At 38.6% G+C, this 16,662-nt stretch overlaps 1 long non-coding RNA gene and 1 pseudogene across 1 annotated transcript; both read right to left on the reverse strand.

The window, feature by feature from the left end:
• Positions 1-5,254: 5,254 nt before the first annotated feature.
• LOC148164107 (uncharacterized) lies at positions 5,255-16,222 on the reverse strand. Its single transcript, XR_015768435.1, has 2 exons — positions 16,087-16,222; positions 5,255-5,652 (listed from the first exon to the last, which is right to left on the reverse strand). It is a non-coding gene; the product is annotated as an uncharacterized LOC148164107 (long non-coding RNA).
• On the reverse strand, positions 9,441-10,501 carry LOC114204370 (septin-9 pseudogene; annotated as a pseudogene).
• Positions 16,223-16,662: the final 440 nt, after the last annotated feature.

Raw genomic sequence — 16,662 nt, forward strand, 5'->3', positions numbered from 1 at the left:
TCGGAAGGGGGTGAGTTCTGAAAGGTTTTCCCAAATATACGTCTAAGCCAAAGGCTGAAACAAAACAGGATTTGGCAGGGAAGGGAGAGGCAGTGGACTGAAAGATCATCTCAAGGGTAAGTAATAGCATAAACTAATTCCTATCAACATTAGAGAGCCTGGTCTATTTAGGAATTGATGTGTATTTCAGTAATATTGAAAGATGGTGTAAGGAGAGAAGCACAGAGTATCAGGTAGAGAGATGAGTTCTTAGTAAATAAGCAGATGCCTGTTTAAGTATATTTTCAAACTGAACTATAACATAGCAGTATAGTTGGAACTTCCTCATTCATCTTAGTAAGTAGAGCTTGGAAGAGTTCTGCTTCCTGCTCAAACCTAATCTGTAACCTATGTGACCCATCTGCTTGAAGCTTTCTGCTAATATTCTGGTTTCTACTCTTCTGCTCCTTGGGGGCTGAAGCTTTTTCTCACTTCTATGTGGCTTTTTCCCCTCACTTTTATGGCCCTCTCTCCCCTGGTTTTCACATTTCTCTAAACTTGGTTGGCATATTAGAGTTCTCCAGAGCAACAACACCAATAAGATATATGTAAAAGAAATGTATTGTGAGGAATTAGCTTATGTCAATATGGAGGCTGAGAAGTTCTGTAATCCACTGTCTGCAAGCAGGAGGCCAGGAAAGCCAGTGGTGTGGTTCTCATTCTTACCTAAAGGCCTGAGAACAAGGAAGCCACCGATGTAGGTTCGTCTAGTCCAAAAGCCTCAGTCAAATGCTCGTCTTCCAGAAATACCTTCACAGGCACACCCAGAAATAATTTTTACCAGCCATCTGGGAATCCCTTAGTTCAGTCAAGTTGATGCATAAATTAATCATCACAGTTGGATGCTGTTTCTTAAAGCTTTCTAGCTTTGCCTCTCCTAGACCTCTCAGATCATTAGTTTACCTGCTCAAGACCATCTTGGACATAGTTAACAATCAGACTTAGACTACACAGCCATTCCCATATCTGTTCTGAAGAATATTAATTCTTATGAAAAATAAGAGTTCCATGATCAAATATGTCAGGACAATGCTGTGAAGGGACAGCTCTTCTATGGGGCCCTGCTGAACTTGCACATACCCACATAAACCACAGGGGCCTGAACCATAGTTATTCTGAACATGCCATGTGGATTCTTCATGAGGGGTTTGGACACTTAATAAAGAGCTACTACAAGGTCATCTCCCATTTGCTTGCTTATGTTCCCTGAGGGGTTATCAAGAGAGAGTTTCTTATCACCTCCCAGGTTCTAATGAGGTTTGGGGCCCTCTTGCCTTAAAGTTGCAGAATATAAAACCACTTAGTTTCAGTCTAGAATTTGCTCCTCAGCAATGGAGTCCATCAAAACTCACCATAGTTATCTGGCCCTTTTATTTCAAATCCTTTTTGCTGTGGTACCTTTGGCTAATCTTCCTTTCACTATGTAAATAATAAACTGAGTCTAAAAGTTTCTTGTCATATCTTTACCAGTCAAATCAGTCAGATGATTTTGCCTTGTCTTGTGTGTGTACTGACCTACATCAGCTAATGTGTACCTCTTGGAAACTCATAAGGTAGGATCTTCAAGGATCTTTTCAGTCCAGTAGTAAAAGCATCTATTTAAATTAGTTCAATTCAGTATTTCCTAATTTATTTAAACACAAAACTTTGTTTCTCTCACAAAATCCCTTCAAAACTACATGGAACACATTCTTAGAATCAATGGACAAAATAGTGCTTTGGAGTTAGTGTTATTCCTTCTTTTGAGATATTTCTAAATTCCATTTATGATTCTTTTAAAAATTGATATCTTCCCTTTTATGGTCTACAGACTCTCTTTTCACATTCAGAAAGAAAAGCTCTAATTCTCTAAAATAAATATCTGCTTCAAAAAAAAGATTTACTTATTTCAGAGAGAAAGAGAGAGAGAGAGAGCATGTGGTGGGGGGGCAGAGGTAGAGGGAAAGACTCAAGCAGACACCATGCTGAGTGCACAGCCAGATGAGAGGCTCCATCTTACCACCCTGAGATCAGACCTGAGCTGAACCAAGAGTCAGATGCTTAACCAACTGCGCCATCCAGGAACCCTTAAAGTAAATATCTGCCTTTAATTCCTTTTCTTCAGAATTTCTGTAAACTCAACAAAATGATATTCTGTGGAATAAAATGGCACAGGATTTTCCATGCACATTCCTAGTCTCAGATTCACAAGGCAAACATGATCTTGGATGGTGACTGGTCATTGAACTTGAGGCACTTGCTATTTCTACACAAACTAGTTTTCTTTAGCGATAGCCTCACCAAAGGGTGCTCCGTGCTGTTGAAACTGTTAGGTTAGCTGAGAGAGGGTGAGACTGTTGCAATTATATGGACATATTCTATTCCTCCCAACTTCTAAATTTTGTCCACTAGTACATGGTTAAAAACAGTCCATTTAATCTATACGTTTAAAAGCCAAATTATCTTCTTCTTTTTTTTAAGATTTTATTTATTCATTTGAGACACAGAGATACAGAGAGAGAGAGAGCATGAGCAGGGAGAGAGGCAGAGTGAGAAGGAGAAGCAGGCTCCCCGCTGAGCCAGGAGCTAGATGTGGGGCTCGATCCCAGGACCCTGGGATTATCACCTGAGCCGAATGCAGATGCTTAATCATCTGAGCCACCCAAGCCCCCTAAATTATCTTTTTTTTGACTAATAAGTGATCAAATGCTTTTGAGCAGTTCAAGGGATAATTTTAGATGGTAAATGATGCCATGAATAGTGATGGCTAAAGAAAAAGTGTATCTGGAAATATTTCCGTTAATTAATCTATAAATTTAAAAAAGTCAACTTTCAAAAGGTACTCTTCAGAATCTAGAAAATGATATGAGGAATACTGACTACTTAATCTTAAAATTGTAGGTTTATATTTTATTTTTAGATGAAGAATAAAAAGTAATAGAAATGAAGCGATATTTCAATAGTTGATGTAATTAGTGAGTGGGTCTCACAAAGGCACATTGACATTTTACTCACTGACCAGATTAGTGAGGACTTTTGGTTGGCATGTTACTGTTGTGTGAATATTAACCAATATAAGGCTATGAATACAATAATGGCTTATAATAAAAGCAGAGGCATAGATTTTTAATTAGTTATTAAATGTTTAATTATTTAATCAGCACTTTATGGCTAAACTGATATTCAAGAATAAAAGCCTTGGGCCATTAAAAATGGATATTATGAAGTTATATGTATATATATCCTTAATTTAGAGAACTCAAAGTTCTTAATAGTTAATCAAATTTGATTTCATAATATGAAGTTTATAAATACTTAGTAGGCACTTCATAAAATATTTGCTAAATGAGTGGATGATTTTAATATTGGTAGTCAATTCTAATAGGTGCTATTGAGTGGAATAAAATCTTTTAATAATTTAAGATTTATAATATTTCTGACTACTAGATCTTTCCTTCCCCCCTCCCTCCTGCACCCACCTGCCTACAACACAAACACACTTTCAAACACAAATACATAAACTCTTGCACCTAAACAAATTTAAAGGAGGCTTTAATGAGACATAGATTTAAATGAAAACTGTCTATCCACCTGATTCCATTCCTAAAGAGATGATGGTCACTGGATTCTCCTTAAGTTTGGAAGATACAGCAGAACAGAGAGGGAAACGATGAAGATGTGGTCCTAGGACATCATAGAGAACCAAACAAATAGTATATAAGGGAGGCAAAGCAAATTACATTGACATGAATGAAAAGCTTTTGTTTTTGTGGTGTTGTAAAAGAAGTTGGTGCAGTGAGGGTAGCTTAATATAGTTTAAAATATTAAAAATTTTAAGGCTTATTTTACTATAAGGAGAGAGAGAAGAAAGCTTCCAAAAAAGAAATGAACAACGTGCAAGTTACCTGAAAAAGGAATTGGGGATTACGAGTTGTTGACTACTTTTGCCTGTCCTTGTCTGACACAATGAATGCTCAGTAGTGATGACCTGAGTCAGACTAGTAGCTTCCTAGAAGAGCTCTGCATAGTGGCTACAAACAGAGGTTCAGGAGCCTGGCTGCCTGGGTTCAGATTTGGATTCAACCACTCACCAACTATGTGACCTTGGGCAATTTTCCCATTTAAGAAAAAGAAATGATAATATTGTCAAGATTAAATGAATGAATATATGTAAAATGCTTTAAGCTATGCTGGCATATTAAGTGCTATATTAAGTTTAATGTCATTTTCTTTTAAGTTAAGGACAGTTTCTATAAAACACTAAGGAACTTGGCAAAGAAATAAACAAATTGATCTATTTTCTTTTTCTTGGAGTATTTGATTAAATGCTGATTGAAATTGTACATATTGGTATTTTTCCTCTTCAAATAGAAGATGAATTGGAAAGATGTGGTATATATACACAATGGAATATTACTCAACCATAAAAAGAATGAAATCTTGCCATTTGCAACAATGTAAATATAGCTAGAGAACATTATGCTAAGTGAAATAAGTCAGAGAAAGACAGATACCAAATGATTTCACATATATGGGGAATTTAAGTAATAAAATAGATGAACATAGGGGGGGAAAGAAAAGACAGAACCAAACCAGGAAACAGACTCTTCACTGTAGAGAACAAACTGAGGGTTCTTGGAGGGGAGGTGGGTTGGGGATGGGCTAGATGGGTGATGGGTATTGAGGACTGCACTTGTTGTGATAAGCACTGGGTGTGCTATATAAGTGAGGAATCACTAAATTCTCACCTGAAACTAATATTACACTGTAGGTTAACTAACTGGAATTTAAATATAAACTTGAAAAAAAGGTAAGAACCGAGAAATTCTTAGATTCTTTCATTTGCCAGATACAAAAACAAAGGCTCAATGAAAGTAATCAATATTTCAAGGAAACACAGCCACGGATCTGGAATAGTTCCAGATCTCAGTGCCTTTTTCACTATGGCATGCTGCCATTCAATCACAAATCCTTTTTCTTGACAGTCCCTTTAGAGAACAATAGAATTTGTAAATATCATTTGCTTTAGGCCGTGTAAATCTTACTTTCTTTTTAAAATAAAAATTTTATTAGTTATTTAAAGTTACAATTGTGCCTTATATATTTCAAGCAAGATAGAAAAGTACAAAAAAATCTTCCTACAGTGAACTCAAACTGGACACTCCAAAATAATAATCATTAATATGTTGCAGAAAAGTAATCAGACCAGCGAGAAACCAAGTGACACTCAGAGAAGTAGGAGAACTTGGGTTTATTTTATACTGGTGAACCCAGACGAGCTTGCCCTTGAAATTCTGGGCCCTGGGTAGTGGGGTTACAGAGCTTTTACAGGGCAGTGCAGGGGGTCAGGTTCCAAGGACTGTGTTGACTACTGGTAGGTGGGTTTAAATTGGGGCAGGGGTGCTTTAGGCTGGAACATCGGTTAGGGCAGTGGATAGGGCAGTGCAAGAAGCTTATGGTAGAAAGCCCGTCTACAGAAGCAGAAATGGCTTGTTATCTCTTGCTCCCAGCTGGGTCTCTGGTTATCTCTTGCTATTGCCAATAACTTTCCATCTTCTGGTGCCTGCTGGCCTGGGCCTGTTCTGGGTAATTTTCCTCTTCAAATAGAAGATGAATAAGCTTCTATACATCTTTCTAAAGATAAGTAGAGATACAAAGCCAAAGAGTAAGATACATAGAAATTGTTTTATGGAACTACTGTAATATTTCTATGTATTGGTATATAGTTAGTATATATTTTAAAATTAAATTAAGTATATTTAAATTTCATTTGAATTTAACTTGAAATATCAACAAATTTGAAACTAAAGGAATTGTTGAATTATAGCTAGCTTCTCAAAACTCAAGTTATTAATTTTGATTCATGTTTTTGTTAATGAATTTCATTATTGCAGTATTGAGAGTTCTTGGTTTACAAACAATAGAAACTGACTGGGAAACATAAGGAGAGAATGGATTTATTTTAATGATATTGAGTATCTCAAAGAATTTACAGGATTGTTAGAGAAGTAGACTCAGGCAGGGATCAAGGAAGGCAAGGCAAGGCATGGACAAGATGCTGCCATGACCAGTATCCTCAGTACTGAACCATTTGACAGCTGGATACTTGACACTGCTTTGATCATTGAAATGGTTTGATACACATTGTAAGGATGATGGACTTTGCTGCTTTTGCATATTTTTTCCAGGCTTTTGGAAATTTATCACCTTACAAAACAATTTTTTCTTTGACCCTGGAGTCCATGAAAATATCTAAATATCCTTGAACTGGAGACTACATTCACTATTGAATAGGATTTTCTTAGCCATAGGCCAACTGTCAGGGTATTGGGAAAGGGAATGACTAATATCATGTATATATATCTTTTATGTGTAGAGGAGACCCAGTACAGATCTCACCTATCTGTGATTCCTTCAAAATAGGTGGTGGATTCAAAAGCTAAATATCCAAATTGACAATTATCCATTAAATATAGTTGCTTTTTTTTTAAAGATTTTTATTTATTTATTTGACAGAGAGAGAGAGAGAGATAGCAAGAGAGGGAACACAAGCAAGGGGAGTGGGAGAGGGAGAAGCAAGCGCCCCACTGAGCAGGGAACCCGATGTGGGCCTTGATCCCAGGACCCTGGGATCATGACCTGAGCTGAAGGCAGCCGCTCAACCGACTGAGCCACCCAGGCGCCCCTACAGTTGCTTTTTTTTAAGCATTCAAAAGTTCCATGTTTTCTGAGTTCATTGTTGCTTGAGGGAATTACTCTTTCTTATCCTATCCTCCCAGTGCATTTTGAATTGGCTATTTATAAAAGTCTTGATTTATACTTGCCCTTCAGATTTTGAAGATATTGTCCATTACTATCTGTCATCAAGCATGATACTAGTTCTTTCATCACAGCTTCTCTATCCAAGGTGACTTGTCTCTTTTCCCTAAGTATTTTTTTGTTTATTCTTGAAAGTCAATAACAGAATGAGAAAATACATGATGATAAACATTATTTGTCTCAGAACTTAGTATACCCTTACAGTGTGCAATCATTTTTTTCCCTTTAATTTGTGTAAATATTCTCCACTGGAGGTGTGTGTAATCTTTGTTGAGAAGCCTTGGGTTTTTTTCTGGAATTTTGTGAAATGTTCCATACCAGGGTTCAATATACCAAATTGGAAATAAGCTTAGACTCATCCAGGATGCTTTCCATATTGATTTATTCACAATCCCTGTGAAAATCCTAATGGCACTTTTTATAGAAATAAAAAAAATTCTAAAATTCATATGGAGCCACAGAGGATCCCAAATAGCCAAAACAATCTTAAGAAAGAAGAACAAAGCTAGAAGAAGACATCACACTTCCTGATAAAATATATTTTGAATATATTACCAAATTACAGCAATTAAGCCAATATTATACCTTCATAAAGACAGACATAAACTAATGAAACAGAATAAAAAGCTTAGAAATAAACCCATGTATATACAGTCAACTGACCTTCGACTAGTGTGTTAAGAATATACAATGGGGAAAGGATAGTCCCTTCAACAAATGGTTCTGGGAAAATTGGATATCTATATGTAAAGATTAAATTGAGCCCTTATCTTATACCATACACAAAAATCAACTCAAATGGATTAAAGTCTTAAGCATGAGACTTGATATTATAAAACTCTTAGAGGACTACATAGAGGAAATCTTCATGACATTGGTCTTGGATATGACAACAAAAGCACAGGCAACAAAAGCAAAAGTAAACAAGTAAACTAAAGTTTCTTCACAGCAAAGGAAAGAATCAACAGAGTGAAAAGGCAAGCTATGGAATGGGAGAAAATACTTACAAACTATATATCTAATAAGGAGTTAATATCCAAAATATATAAGAAACCCTTACAACTCAATAACAAAAAACAAATAACCTGATTTAAAAACTGGCAAAAAACTTGAATAGACATTTCTCCAAAGAAGATGTACAAAGGGCCAACAGTTATATGAAAAGGTGCTCAAAATCACTTAATCATCAGGGAAATTCAAATCTAAACCACAATGAGATATCATCTCACACCTGTTAGGATGGCTATATACACACACACACACACACACACACACACACACACACATTATATGTATATGTATACATTTTATATGTACATACATGTGTATACATATGTATACATATATATTATATACATATACACATATGTATATAATGCATTAGGGAAGATGGAATCCTTGAACACTGATGGGGGAATGTAAAATAGTACAGTTGCTATCGAAAACAGTATGGAGATTCCTCAAAAAATTAAAATAGATCTACCACGTGATCTAGCAATTCCTCTTTTGCTCTTTTGTATTTATCCAAAAGAATTGAAATCAGGATCTTAAAGAGATATTTACACTCCCATGTTCATTGCAGCATTATTCAAAATAGCCCAAATGTGGAATCAACCATCTAAATGTTCATGATAAATGAGTGGATAAAGAAAATGTAGTATATAAGTACAATAGAATATTATTCAGCTTAAAAAAGGAAGGAAATCCTGATATATGTGACAACAAGGATGAATGTTGAGGGCATTGAAATAAGCTAGTCATAGGACAAATATTGAATACTCCTGTTACATGAGGTATCTAAAATAATCAAATTCACAGAAGATGAGAATAGATTGGTGGTTACCAGAGGCTGGGGATGGGGGAAATGGAGAGTTGCCATTTAATGGGAATAAAGTTTCAGTTCCAGAGATTCTAGAGGTTCTAGAGATCTGCTGTATAATACTGTACCTATAGTTAAAAATACTGTATTGTACACTAGAAAATTTGTTGAGAGTAGATCTCACTTTAAGTGTTCTTGTCATAATAAAAAAAGATTCATCACAGAAAACAGTAAGTCATATTAGTTTTTCCTTTCTGTGTACAGTTCTAGAAATTTTGTCAGTTCTAGGTTGAGGTTTATATCTTAACGTTTTCCCACTTGATTTTTCCCATCTTCTCACTCTCTCAATTTTCTTTCTTTCTTCTTCTTTTTTTAGTTTTTGGGGACGGTATTGTAGAGAAGTGCCAGAATTGTATCTCTGTCTAGTTAAGAGCCTCTGCTGGCTATGGGCAGCAACTTTAATCATCTGTGTCTGAAGATTTCCACTTTGCTTGTAACCTGCAATCTTCCCTTCCTGACTGCCTGCCCTGTGGGTTTTGGATTTGCGTAACCATGTCCCACAACTGCATAAACTGATATTCTGTAATATATCTTTATATGTGTCCTACTGGATCTGTTCCTCTGGTTAATTCTGGCATTTTCTCCCCCCCAAGAGGGCACACGTGATCTTGTTACTTGGCGGTGTGTAAAGGGGCAGAGAACGATGACAGGTGGAGAAAATTATATAAAATAAAATGGGGCATGTGGGCGGGCCTGGGGGTGGTGCTGGAAAGGACTGGGGGGCAGGGTGGGTCTACATCTCCTGGGCTTCGGGCCGCTTCTCCTCGACGCCGTTGGACATGGCATGGCTGCCTTCGTGCAGACGCTTCACCCGGTACGCTTCGAATTGGATGCTGCTGGTGATGTCCTTGATGTTCTGCATGTGCGTCCTGATAAGGAGGTCCCGAAGGTAGGCAAACTCACAGTGGGTGGTGTTCTCAATTCGATGGTGCCCCATTTGGTTTTCTGTCCAAGGATCCTCTTCCCATTCACTTGGTACTCATGGTCACTGCCCACCACGGCGAACGGGATCATCTCTCGGAACTTCTCATTCACCAGCCGGTCCTCCGAGTCCTCGTCAAACTCCTTCTGGGGGTACACGTCCATGCCGTTGGACAGCAGGTCTGCGGTGATCCGCTGTTTGAAGTAGACCCTCTCCTCCAGGGTCAGCGTGTTGGCCTTGGCGATGACAGGAACAATGTTCGCTACTTTGCTGAGGCACTTCATAAACTCGATGTCCAGGGGCCTGAGGGAGTGGCCGGTGGCAGGGATAAAGTACAGGCAGCAGTGGACGTGCGTGTCAGGGATGCGCTTCTTCCGGTTGATGTTGACCTCCTCCTGCAGGTATTTCTCGTACTGGTAGTTGATGAACTTCATGATCGGCTGCCAGCAGTTCTCATTGTTGATGTGGTCCCCGAACCCTGGTGTGTCTATGACCGTCAGCTTCATGCAGACGCCCTTCTCTTCAATATCATGCGTGATAGACTTGATCTCAATGGTCTTGGGGATGCGTTCCTCCAAGGTGGGCTGCACCGACTTCCGGCTAATTTTGGACTTGAAGAGGGTATTGATCAAGGTGGACTTCCCCAAGCCACTCTGCCTGACCACCATGATGTTGAACTCGAAGCCCTGCTTCATGGCCTTCCTGCACATCTGCTCCAGGATGGAGTCAATTCCCACATAGCCGGAGTCCGCAGGGGCCTTCTGGTTCCGGGGTGCGGGCGCCTGCTTCAGCCCATCGTCTCTGGGGGTGTCGGCCATGTCGCCAGTGCAGCCAAGAGCTGCCTCAGGGGCCCAGCAGCTGAGTCGGGCTGCACCGGCCGCCGACCTACTTCTGACATTTATAATTATGGTTTCTTTAGAGATTTTATGATAATGTCATAAGATGAGCCAAGCTATGTGCCAAAATTTAAGCAAAAGGAAAAATATTAGAACTATAGAATTGTCACTTTAGAAGCAGAATTTTAAAAGCTAAGCTACTTGTTAAATAAAGTAGTAATTTTTTAAACAAATTCCAAAATAATACTATTGTATGGATTTTTAGAGTTACAGGGTTTGAAGGTAGCATCTCGATCACATTATCCATTGATGTGCACTGTTTATGCTCTGTGAATCCAAGAGTGGGGGGCGGGGCACTTCTGGTACTGCTGAGGGGAAGGGGTTGGAAGGCCTGACTTGACTGGGATCTGGGCCTTCTCCCTGCTTCTCCCAGAATCGTTTTTATTTACCTAATTTACCTCTAGGTTTTCTATGTATGATTTTGTTTGTACAAAGGAATTGGTTTGAAAACTACTGGTCTAATTTAACACTTTGTGCGTGTGTGTGTGTGTGTGTGTGTATGAGCAACACAGCCAAGAAAAATTAGGTGACTGGTCCAAACCTCATATCTGGTAGTGCTGCATTAGCACCCATATCTTCTGATTCCAAACTAAGAGCACAGTTCATTTATTCCCCAGCGCTGCTATGAAGATTAAGTAAGTTCCTTGATGTCCGGATCCATGTGTTCTTCCTCATATAGATATACACCAGAAATTTTAAATTTAATCCAGAGCAGTATGTGGATAACGCCATCTTGTAATGCAGGAAATAAACACTATTAATTTTCAGAGGAAGGAAAACATTAGTTTGGGGTACAAGGCTTCATGGACAAGATTGAATTTGTATTGAATCTTAAAGTTTTGCTAGCATTTTAATATGCAGTGATTAAGAGGTAGGGAATTATGCACAGAGAGTACTATAAAACTACAGCAGAAGAAATCATGCATATTTTCTCTTTAACAAGACTTAATTTAGTTTCTCCTATGTCGAGGTACTATTCATGGTGGGAAATGCACATTGATGAGTACAGAAAAGAGAAAAAGCCTTGCCATACGAAGTTCACATTCTAAAGATATAATTGATAAGTACGTTGCCAGATCTGTTGGGTTACCATGCTGTATCTTAAGGAGCTGAAGGAGTAAAGATAGAAAAATGGGTAGGAGTTAGATTGTAAAAGTTCAGGAGTGTTAGGTTGTAGCACCTGAAATATTACCCTGACAATGAGGTGAAAACATGGAGACCAACAGAAGGTGAGTGCAGTCTTATTAAGGAGAAAAGATCAGAGAAAAATGATTAGTAAAGAAAATGGGCCAAGTGGCATATGAGTTTTCTATTGCTGTAACAAACTCCCATAAAATTAGTGGTTTAAATCACCACAAATGTATTATCTGGTAGTTCTGGAAGTCAAGTTTGACATAAGTGTCACTGGGGCAAAAATCAAGGTGTTGACAGAGCTGCATTCCTTTTTGGAGGCCTTAGTTTCCAGCCGCTAAAAGCCACCAAGTTTCAAGATTATTCCCCACAGGGCATTAACTACTGCACACATTTGGGGTCTAGGTAATTTCCAAGCAAGTTCCCATGGGTGGCCACACCTCAGTCTCAGAGAAGCCCCCGGATTATAATTAAGCATCCAGAAGTGCAGGACTGATGCAGGGTTTGCATCTGTGTAAAGCTAATAGAAATCTGAGTTGCTATAGCAGTGGCTAGATTAATAGATAAGGCAAGAGGGTTTGATTTTGAAGTGATTCTTAAACATGTGCAGTACAGTACATATATTCCACGATTTAGATACATTTATACCCTTCCTTAGGTCCAATCTATTGCCTAGAGTCTCATTTCAGGTTGTAGCCAGCAGCCATATTTACAAATAATTAAGGAAGATTAGCAAAAAAGCTGCAATCCCCATTGCTATAGCTCCTCCTGAGACTAACTGCTTCGAATCATCTGCCTTTTCCACCACTGATGCTGGAGATCCCTTACCTTCACATAGCTCTTGAGCCAGTAAGGGTTGCTGCCCTTGTGTCGGAGACTCAGACCTTCATCCTTCAATGTTCTGAGCTCTTAGTTGACCCCCCTTTGTTTGTGCCATAGTTTCTTTAATATCCCTCTAAACACTATCTCTGGGCATAGAAGCATCAAGAATCATTCCAATGAAGATCCTGGATACCATAAATACTCCTCCCTTCCCTCATTTTTAGCAGCAACTGTGGGTCCTCATAGAAAGCAGAACTGATTAGCCATCCATTTTAATGATTCCTCTATTTGCCTGTTGATTCAATCAAGAATCCAGTGCCAGGACAGAGTCTGAGAACCAGGACAGAGTTCAGGTAAAATATAGGATTGCAAAGACAAAAAGGAAAATTCAGCATTTGGAATATAGGAAGTGATGGCGAGAGGTCCCAATCAGATTTCTTTCCCTTGGTTCTGGACCATAAATTCTATCTGCTTGGGGCATCGCACTGTACTGGTGGTTGGTCCAGAATATACTCTCATCTTGGAGGACAGGGCTGAGGGTTGTCTCTAAGCTGTCACTTTAGCTGAAACTTTAATAAAACATTCATTGTTCTATCACATAGGATGCTTCTGGGTGAAACAGTATTAGTAAGAAAAATAGACCCTAAGGGCATGCACCTATTGTTGCAACTCCTTTGTTTTAAAATGAGTCCCTTAATCTGTGGCAATATGGTGGGAGATATCATGACAATAAATAAGGCAACTGTAAACCTTCAGATGCAGAGATATCAGCAGGGCATTAGGGGCAGGAAAGACAAACCATAATTAGATTAATTTCTACTATGGGTAAATAGCCATCCTATACAGAGTGGAAGGGTTCTGAAATAATCCACATCCATGAAGTGACTCTGGATTTCTCCAGGAACTCATCATCCAAGGGTTCATCATCAGTTTTTGCAGATGGGGCTTCGGTAGTGGCAATGGCTAGATTCACCTTGGTGAGAAGGAGCACAATTGTGTTGTCTATGCCTTGATTCCTATTACTATGTCTTCTCCAACTTTTGATGCATCAGCACTGGGATAACAGACGACAAAGCCTGGCTTTCATACAAAGGACGAGTATTCCCGTCCAACTGGTAGTTCAGTGACTTTTTAAAGTGTGATAGATGCTTTCTGATGAGTATTAATGGTACACAAAGATCTGCATGTTCTCTGTCTACTGTCACAGGTTCATCCCTGTGTCTCTTTCCAAGTATTTCTTGTGATCTGTCTTCATGAAAATGGCCACTTTTTTAGGTAATTAATTTATACCGTCTGAATAAATTCAGGTCCAATCCCAAATGTCCCTTTTCTTCTACAAAGTAGATGCCTTTTGTGACTACTTTTATGATTTTTGTGGATCATGTTGATGATGAGGGAGCAGAAGGCAAGCTGAGGACAAAGCACAAGCTGACACCCCACAACACCTCCTCCCACTCCCAGGTGGGGCATGTGTGACATTCCTCAGGCACTGCTGGCTGCCCTAAAGCTAAGGGAAGGAAAAATAAATGGTTAACTTACAGAGATTACAGTCCTGCAAGACATGAGTCTCCCTCAGTTTACAAATGTTTTAGTGATTTACAAGAAAAAAGCATTCTTATCAATAACCTAAGCTTCCAGACAGAAATGTAGATAAAATTAAATGTTCTTATAACCTGGAACCCATTAACAAATACTTGAGGCAGGCAGAGTATAATGTTCCTCCAGGAAACTCCCAACTCTCTTGATGTTAATGCCTTACTAGAGGGAAAAACAACCTTAACTTGACAATGGGAAGGCCTCCAGTATTTTGTAGGTCCTCTTTAGCATATGAAAGTTCTTTTGAAAACCTTCCTTTTTCCTTACCCCCAACTCCCAAGTATATAATCAGCCACCCCGCACAACCCTGGTGCAGCAGCTCTTTCTGCCCCCACGTCCTGTCCCCATGCTTTAATAAAACCACCATTTTGCACCAAAGACATCTCAAGAATTCTTTCTTGGTTGTTAGCTCCGGACCTCACCAACTTCACCTACATTTCAAAACTACATCATTGGGAAGCTCTAATCATATAGATATTGATGCCTTGTAGTCAAGCCCTCAATAACATTCCAGGAAATCTTTGCATTTAGAAAACAGCTTTCTTCTTAAGAAGGTATGGTCTTACTCCAGAATTTCTGGAGTCTATCCTGTGACTCTGAGGTTTATTTCCAAGGTACACTATGTGCAGTCACCAATATCCACAGAGACCTGCAAAGCACAACAATTCTTTATTAATTGAAAGGGATGACAGATGAAGCAATGTGTCCTTTCCTTAGAATGTATGTCCTGGCATTCTTCAGATCACCGGGCAGCCACAACCTTCACAGATGTTGCTTTACTTTGAATTGCTAGGGAGTTTATCTACAACTTTCTGGCACACATATATCTTAATGCTTATTCTCTAAGAGCCCTGCAAACTTGAGAGACAGATGGCCCTTTGAGTTCCCTGTTATTCCTATCAGTTTAGGTCCCATATCTAACAGCAGTCAACAAATCCTGAGTATTCTCCTCTCTCCAATGCATAATTGCCCAAGAAAACTGTCTTAAGTTTCTTAGAGAAATGATCATAAGAATATTTTCTGTATGTATGCACAAGGGTATTGTATTAATGTTGGCCAAGGGGACCTGGTCTCTCTTTCCATCTGCTTTTGGGTTTGTGAATGACTCATAGCTAGAAACTGAATAAGTACATCTTGATGACTTGAGATAGAATAAGTAGAAAATAGCCCTGAAAAATTAAAGAAATAACCTCTACCTCCAAATCAATAAAACAACAAAACTTATAGAACTATGTGTATATTGGGAGTAGGATTCAGGATGATCAATAAAGAGGTTTAGCAATGGTTTTGAGCTCTCATTAAAACATGGTACTGAAGAAGACTAATTCTTAGAATATGTGAATGGAAAATGAAAATGAATGGAATTGAAAGGAAAATGAAAACCCAAAGGATGCAATATTTGAATTTACTAGTCTTTTGCTCTTTCTAACTTAAAAAGGCAAAATACTAGCATATCGCAACAAACTGGTCAACACAGAGGACAGTTAATAAAAACAATTAATAGTTTTACATTCTTGGCCCCAATCTACTTTTGTGAATTATTATCTAACAATTTGATGTATATCCTATTTTACCTTTCACTAAATCCATAAAACATGTGTATGCATTTAGATACATCTGTATATATTCACTCACATTTGTTTTGTTTGTAGCAGATTATGATTGGAGATTGAGACTGTCTTTGCCAATGGTTTATTTAACACAGGTTTACAGAGATATTATAACTTATAATAATATTTCACAAGCCAATAGCATACAGGATCATGCCTCTCAATAAGGCAATAGAAAATAATATACTCCCAACCAATGATAGATAAGTTTTGTACTAATGTTTCAGGCAAAGGGGAGATGAAAGAAGGAAAGTCCAAACTTAGTTGAAGTATACCTCCTACTAGTTGGTTCTCGGAGGAGTCGGCTTAGCCAACCATGCCCTGATGTCCAGCTGCCACTGCAAATCGAAAGTCTCTTGGCACTCGCGCTCAGTGCTAGCAGAGCAAAGTTACCTGTGTTGGTGAGCAAGATGATCTTCCCAGAGGCGCTGCCATTTTCCCCACCACCACGCGCAGTTGTCTTGTCACTACCAGAGCTAATGTCACTAGGTCTTTGGAGAGCATTTAGATCAGCAAAGGGTGGCCTTGTTGGCCCTGATACTTTCTGGAAATTCTACAGATTCTTGGTATTTAAAGTTTAAATGTTCATTATGTCTTAGTCATGTGTTCCTATGCCTCCATATGTCGTACTGATAAGCACTCAGTAGCACAGCCGTTTTGATAACAGCCTCCTGACACAGCCGCCCCAAAGTAAACAAATTCACTTTGTATCAAACAGCGTCCCTAAAGCTGTAAGCAAGGGGACTGGACATCATGAGAAACCAATACACAACAGTCTCCCCTCATTTTTTAACAGAATAAAATCAATATAATGTAACCTATAGTCTACATATTTTACTAGGTCACTATTTATAGATGTAGTTCATATTTTGAAAATAGTTCTATGATAGTCCATATCTTGGAATGCGATATACTAAATCTAGGAGATCATGTTTTTATTTAAAATAAGCTATAGCTCCAATGAACTTC

This window comes from Eumetopias jubatus, unplaced genomic scaffold, assembly GCF_037043125.1.
Source record: "Eumetopias jubatus isolate StellerSeaLion01/CBP00866 unplaced genomic scaffold, mEumJub1_p1.0 scaffold_6, whole genome shotgun sequence".
Classification (NCBI taxonomy): Eukaryota; Metazoa; Chordata; class Mammalia; order Carnivora; family Otariidae; genus Eumetopias; species Eumetopias jubatus.